This window comes from Populus euphratica, unplaced genomic scaffold (assembly GCF_000495115.2).
Source record: "Populus euphratica unplaced genomic scaffold, PopEup_1.0 scaffold131.1, whole genome shotgun sequence".
Taxonomy (NCBI): Eukaryota; Viridiplantae; Streptophyta; class Magnoliopsida; order Malpighiales; family Salicaceae; genus Populus; species Populus euphratica.
The window spans coordinates 595,384-603,031 of record NW_011500004.1 but is presented as its reverse complement, the minus strand read 5'-3'; the positions used below and the strand labels follow the sequence as shown (position 1 = coordinate 603,031).

The 7,648-nt window shown below is 36.3% G+C and overlaps 1 pseudogene; it reads right to left on the bottom strand.

Annotated features, from left to right (window-relative positions):
• Positions 1-3,764: 3,764 nt before the first annotated feature.
• On the bottom strand, positions 3,765-7,648 carry LOC105141058 (calcium-dependent protein kinase 26-like; annotated as a pseudogene).

Sequence of the window (7,648 nt, the reverse complement as noted above, 5' to 3'; positions counted from 1 at the left end):
GAAAAAGAGTGTACACAGGAAAGTTTGAGAAAGGGCTTTCTGAGAGCCGCCAAGATTTCAAACAAATTGTTTTAACTAGATCTTCTTAATGGATTTCAATTTAATCTTTTCATCCATACCCTCTTTTGTAAGCTTTGAGTTTGTTCTTGTTTTGCTGCTGTAGCAATTATACTCTTGGGACGATGGCAGCTTTTGCAAATGAGGACATGCTCGATCAATGCCAAGCTATTGCAGATTAGTATAAAGAAGCATCAGAGTTCTTTTCTGATGACACTGCACCTAGAATTATTATTATTATTATTATAGTTTTATTAAGAAAAACTGAAAGATAGTGAATGGTGGCATAATTATTATTAACCATGGATTTGATACGCTGTAACAGAGCATAATGTTTTATGATATTCTTTTTATTTTTCTAGTAACCATGGATGTGACACAATCAAACTTAAATAGACTTTCTTCCCCAGCTGGCAAATTGATGTTCTTCGGTAGCATCCCCCAATTGGTTCGTTCAAGTTTTAAATTAATTTAACCTTCTCCTCTAAAAGCATTAAGAATTATTCCTTGCACCACTTGGTTTCCTCACTGGCAAAAAGAAAAAGAAAGACCGTTGATTTCGCTTCTTAAAGTTAACAATGTCTCCTTCTGAAGCATCCCCGAATTCTATGCTGTATTGCTTAATTATTATTTTTTATTTTAAAATATATTAAAATAATATATAATTTTCATATTAAAATATATTAAAATAAAATATATTAAAATAAGCATATCAAAATAATATAAAAATAAAAAATGCAGATTAGTATAAAGAAGCATCAGAGTTCTTTTCTGATGACACTGCACCTAGAATTATTATTATTATTATTATAGTTTTATTAAGAAAAACTGAAAGATAGTGAATGGTGGCATAATTATTATTAACCATGGATTTGATACGCTGTAACAGAGCATAATGTTTTATGATATTCTTTTTATTTTTCTAGTAACCATGGATGTGACACAATCAAACTTAAATAGACTTTCTTCCCCAGCTGGCAAATTGATGTTCTTCGGTAGCATCCCCCAATTGGTTCGTTCAAGTTTTAAATTAATTTAACCTTCTCCTCTAAAAGCATTAAGAATTATTCCTTGCACCACTTGGTTTCCTCACTGGCAAAAAGAAAAAGAAAGACCGTTGATTTCGCTTCTTAAAGTTAACAATGTCTCCTTCTGAAGCATCCCCGAATTCTATGCTGTATTGCTTAATTATTATTTTTTATTTTAAAATATATTAAAATAATATATAATTTTCATATTTCAAAATTCATTCTTGACATACGCATATCAAAATAATATAAAAATAAAAAAAATTAATTTGATAATGTTTTTAAAATGCAAAAACAAATCGATCTTGACTTCATTTCTGGCACAGCAGATCTAAGATATGTTTCGGTTAAATTACATCACATTCACAGGAATTTTTTTAATAGAAATTTCATGAAATCTCCAAGTGATTTGCATTGCTGTTATTATCATGTCCCTGCATTTAAAACTGGAATGTTGGGGTTGGTGCCATTGATGGCTAAGTAAAAGTGTCGATTGGGTCCATGACATTCCTCGGCAGCATGTAAGTTGAGCCGCCTCTATCAAGCTTAAAGATTAGAGATGCCTTGCGCATTATTTGCTTGCCCCATTTAGGTATACATGATTGTCTTGGTTTATTTTCTCGATACGTTTATGCCATACATTCATAATCCCCATAGCTTGATATTGAAACCTGCCCCTCAACTTCGTGGAGGAAAATTCATGAAAAAAAAAAAAACATCATCGTGCAAATAGTTTGTTTCTAATCATAGAGCTCAAGATAGAGCCTAAAAGACACATGCTCAAGAATATGAAGTTCCCTCGACATCCTAGCACCTAAATGAGCTCATATTCATTTAAGCCTAGACATATCATGTGGCCCAGTACTCTTTTAGAGTATAGATTATTGATTTGGGCTTCTAGTAGCCTTAATCACCCGACAAATTTATCACACCCACCATTTATTTGAACTTCGGGGTGTAATAGAAATTTCATGAAATCTCCAAGTGATTTGCATTGCTGTTATTATCATGTCCCTGCATTTAAAACTGGAATGTTGGGGTTGGTGCCATTGATGGCTAAGTAAAAGTGTCGATTGGGTCCATGACATTCCTCGGCAGCATGTAAGTTGAGCTGCCTCTATCAAGCTTAAAGATTAGAGATGCCTTGCGCATTATTTGCTTGCCCCATTTAGGTTTATTTTCTCGATACGTTTATGCCATACATTCATAATCCCCATAGCTTGATATTGAAACCTGCCCCTCAACTTCGTGGAGGAAAATTCATGAAAAAAAAAAAAACATCATCGTGCAAATAGTTTGTTTCTAATCATAGAGCTCAAGATAGAGCCTAAAAGACACATGCTCAAGAATATGAAGTTCCCTCGACATCCTAGCACCTAAATGAGCTCATATTCATTTATGCCTAGACATATCAAGTGGCCCAAAACTCTTTTAGAGTATAAATTATTGATTTGGGCTTCTAGCAGCCTTAATCACCCAACAAATTTATCATACCCACCATTTATTTGAACTTCGGGGTGTCCAAGAAACCCATCAAGACAATGCCCCGAATAGAGAACATGCCGAGATCTCATGGAAGTCTAATCTTAGATCAAACGGATATACCTCATAGCCATCTGCTATCCGTAAGTGCGTTACTCTTTAATTAGATTTGGTATACATATCACCAATCACAAGAACAAATTATACATGCATTAAATAAAAAACACATATCTTAATCACGTTGTCCTCTAAAAATTATCTATATTATGCTCACAAAACCTAACCTAGAATGAGGGCAACTCGTCAGTCTAGGTCTTTATTCTCGAGTAGTTGAAAATTATAGGCAACATATATTTAGACTACATACTCACATGAGCGAGCTCAAGGCTATATAAAGTTATAAACATCCTTAAATCTCGAGGGAATTCTTTTTCTAGGCAATCATCTCCTTCACAATTTTTTTCATAAGAAAACAAACACTACCTTATTTAAGCTATGTAACACGGACAACACAACCTTCTAAAGCTCACTTTCTCCGCCATAAGTGTTAACTTAAACACCGCAGGAGCTCCTAAACCCGACGATGGGCTTGTTTTGCAAGTGTTCTCACATCATCATTCTCTACTTTTCAGCATGTCCCCAGCTTTGAAAATAAATTAATTTTTGTAAGGTTTTCTATGATCTCATTGCCTTGCTAGAAGGATATACACGTACACTACATAAATCTGGTCGAACACATTTGAGTTAATTGGAAATCTCCTTTCACATATCATACAGGACATGTGGTCTATTTTGCAATACTAATGCATTTGAGTTAAAAAACATTATTAGTTTCCAGAAGAAAAGCTCATCATCAGGTTAATAGACTGATAGTGCCTCCCTAAATCCAATGCTAAAATTCTTACCCTGTAAACCGTTCTTAACCAATTCGGTGTTGCCTCTCTGCATCATGGCCACAAATTCATTGTAATCAATGCGACCATCCTGTAAACACAAAGCAAAAGTATAATCAATGAAGGTTTCCATATATTTTTGCAGATTGAAAATAGTTTCTTTAATTGATGGAAACATCTTAATTATAAAGAAGTGCTCACATTATCTTGATCAACTTCTCGAATTCAACTTAAACACCGCAGGAGCTCCTATGATCATAGAAAAGTAGAGGATATACACGTACACTACATAAATTTGGTCGAACACATTTGAGTTAATTGGAAATCTCCTTTCACATATCATACAGGACATGTGGTCTATTTTGCAATACTAATGCATTTGAGTTAAAAAACATTATTAGTTTCCAGAAGAAAAGCTCATCATCAGGTTAATAGACTGATAGTGCCTCCCTAAATACAATGCTAAAATTCTTACCCTGTAAACCGTTCTTAACCAATTCGGTGTTGCCTCTCTGCATCATGGCCACAAATTCATTGTAATCTATGCGACCATCCTGTAAACACAAAGCAAAAGTATAATCAATGAAGGTTTCCATATATTTTTGCAATAGTTTCTTTAATTGATGGAAACATCTTAATTATAAAGAAGTGCTCACATTATCTTGATCAACTTCTCGAATCATTTCTTCTAAGTGAACATCATCCATGCCGAATTCATTACAGGCTTGTTGGAGTTCATCTATGGTGATATAGCCACTGTCATCCTTGTCAAAATACGAGAAGGCTGCAAATAGATTATCTTCCTTTTCAACTTTGTGTAAATGTAATGTGGCAGCTATGAACTCCTTGTAATCTATTGTGCCACTGTTATCAACATCTGCCTGCAATTTTGAAACAAACATTGTGGTCAAGATCAAGAGCAGCAGCTAGCATAATGACAGTATGAAGTAGTTGGATGATCTTACTGCTCGCAGTAGAGAATAAATTTCATCCTCAGTGAGATTTGCACCAAATCTTCTCAGCCCTACTTTTAGTTCTTCGAAAGTAATTTGACCACTATTGTCCGTGTCTATCATCTTAAATATCTCCTTTAAGCCAGCAATTTCTTCTTCAGATAGGTTCTCGGCTATGATCTGCGGGCAATAGATTTAAGAACTTGCACTCTTCATTTACAATAATAGTAGACAATCCGTGAGTGGAAACAACTTCAATGGTTTGAGGACAAAAAAAATGTGGAATTAAATATGAGAAGATATAATTGTTAGACTTACTCTAAGAGCCATTTTCTTAATCTTGTTCATTGCAGAAAACTGCTTCAAGCGACTTAATACTGCAGGATCTAGATGCTTGTCTGGAGCCACCCCATCATCACGAACCCAAGGGTGACCTGCAGGGAACAAAAATTTACGTTCAGCAGTGGTACTGGCACATACAGCAGAGCTTTAATGTCGCAACAAATGAATGCAGAAGAAAATCTTTCTGCTGAGATGATAACAGACAATAAATTGATTAGTTATATCAAGTTTAAACATCTGATCACATGAGGCCAGGAACTGAAAACTGGCGATGAACCAGGTGAGAGTTTAACTCAATCAGGTTATTCAATCTAAATAAATCGTACTTGTTCAAGATCATTGATATATTCCGATCAGAAAACTAATTACGAGCAATTTGGCATCCTAACCCTCGACTTTCAGTTATAGAGACTCATCGTTTCTATGATAATATGAAGGAACATTCATTGTGTACCTCATGCCATCTAACGACAAGGGTCTTGACCAACTATGAGTCCTGTGAGTTCAGCAATCTCAATCTCATATATATATATATATATATATATATATTTCAGTGATAAAAAGCTGGATTGAGGAAAATAAGACTAATTGAGAAAATGTATCACAACTTACAAAGAACTTCATGGGCAGTGAGTCGCTTCTTAGGGTCCCTGACAAGCATTCTCCTGATCAAATCTTTTGCACTTGCAGTGACATTAGGCCAGGGATTTGATGTGAAATCCAGATGACCATGCAGGACCTCCTCAAATATGTCATGTTCCTTTTCTATGTTATAATCAAAGAAAGAACAAGAACAGGAAATCAAATTGCTGAGAACATTATGAATATACCTTAGAAGTAACGGACATCAGAAAATTCTCACCAGCCCAAAATGGAGGTACCCCACATAAGAGGATATAAACCATCACTCCAGCACTCCAAACATCTGCTTCTGGACCATAGCGCTTGCGCAGAACTTCAGGTGCAACATAATATGGGCTTCCAACCACATCATTTAAAATCTCCCCTGCAATTTAGGACTGTCAATATTCAACTATATATAGCATATCATTCATGAGTGGAAAAGAAGAGATGAGATCCTCTTAAATGATGCTGTATATCATTACCAACAAAAATTCTATGTACATGAGAAACATAGGGATCATGTGTTAAAGGATTCGTTGGACGCTACTTCCCTAATACGCAAAGATCTGGAGTCCGTTATATTTATTCTAATTGGAAGCAAAGGATATTCAGTAGTGCATTTCCTTGTATTATGGACTTCATTTATTGTTCATAGACAAAAATATTAATGCTCAATATTTTTCTATTACTGGAAAGTGAGCAAGTGAGATGATTTCAAAAGAAGGAAAGCTACTGAAAGTCGGAAACATACCTGGCTTGAAGAATACTGATAATCCAAAGTCTATTGCCTTGAGAGGTGAATCCTCACGCTCATTGACAAAGAGAAAGTTCTCAGGCTTGAGATCCCGATGCATGACCCCTAAGGAATGGCAGGCTTCTATAACCCCAACTATAGTCCTAGTGAGTTGAGCTGCCTTTCTTTCTGTGTAATGTCATCGCTTAATAATCCTATCAAAGAGCTCACCACCAGCACACAATTCCATCACAACATGAACTGCCACAGCATCCTCGTACGCCCCGTTGATAGATATAACATTAGGGTGCCCTGCCAGGTGATGCATGATCTGAATTTCCCTCCTTACATCCTCCACATCATCTGCTGTCAATAAATTCCTTTTCGCAATCGACTTGCAAGCATACTCTTTTCCAGTTGCTTTTTCCACACAAAGAAAAGTTGTCCCAAATTGACCACGGCCAAGCTTCCTCCCCAAGTTGTAGTACTCCTTCAAATGACCGGTTCTTGTCTTCAACACTGAATCTACCTGCAGCCCTGCACTTGGTGTCCTCTTAACAGGAGGCTTATCTGGTCTCGTGGGCTCTGCTGGTTTTTTCACTTCCTTGTTACTTCCTGGCTTTGCCGGCCTGCTCTCTTCAACCTTCATGATAATCTCCGATGGTACTGTTGCATTTTCCTTTGGTTTTGGAGGCGATGGTACCTGATTAATTACCTCTTCCTTGGCTATCTTCATTTGCTCCGGAGGCTTGTTTTGAGCATGGAAAGGAGGTTCTTGCACTCTATTCAAGGACAACCCATCAACATTTTCTTTCTTATTATAAGTGATCAAGCAATCCTTCGATCGAGCCCACCAAACAGAAGAAGAGATTGTTTGAAAGATACCATCCCTGGAAACCCTTGACCCAATACAATTATTATTTCCCATATTCAGTTCTCTATCATATAATAAGATCCCACTTCTTTGTTCTCTAAAAGGCCAAGTGATTTTGAAGGGAACACAATCAAATTAAAACCTTCACCGATCAGAAGAGTTTGGCATTTGATTCCACAACTCTCTCTTACTCTAATGTATGCAAACACATAATTCTGTAACTGGCAATCATTAATTGTGTGCTCCAAAACAGACATTCGTATTCACACACGAGTCAACCCAAAAAAACTATCAGAGCCTCCCTCACAAATGCCCTGAATCCTGCAATCTGGATAGCATTATCCATATAGAGGACAGATTCTAGGATTCCACGTCCATTGATTGAATAATATTGCGTAAAAAAAGAATAAAATAATTAGGGTCATGAAAGCAAACCATTAAAAAAAAAACGAGAGAGACCAGAGAAGGAGAAATAGAAGAACAAGACAGAGTATATGTGCGTGTGTTGACAGATTGTTTTTACCAGGTCTTCTCGAGCTTTGAGAAAGATGTTTGAGCTGACAGAGATTAAATAGTATGCAGTACGTACGTTGTTTCGAGTCTTTTCCTTCCATTGTGTCGCAGAAAAGGGAAGGGAGGTGGAAGGAAAGACCGTTTATTCT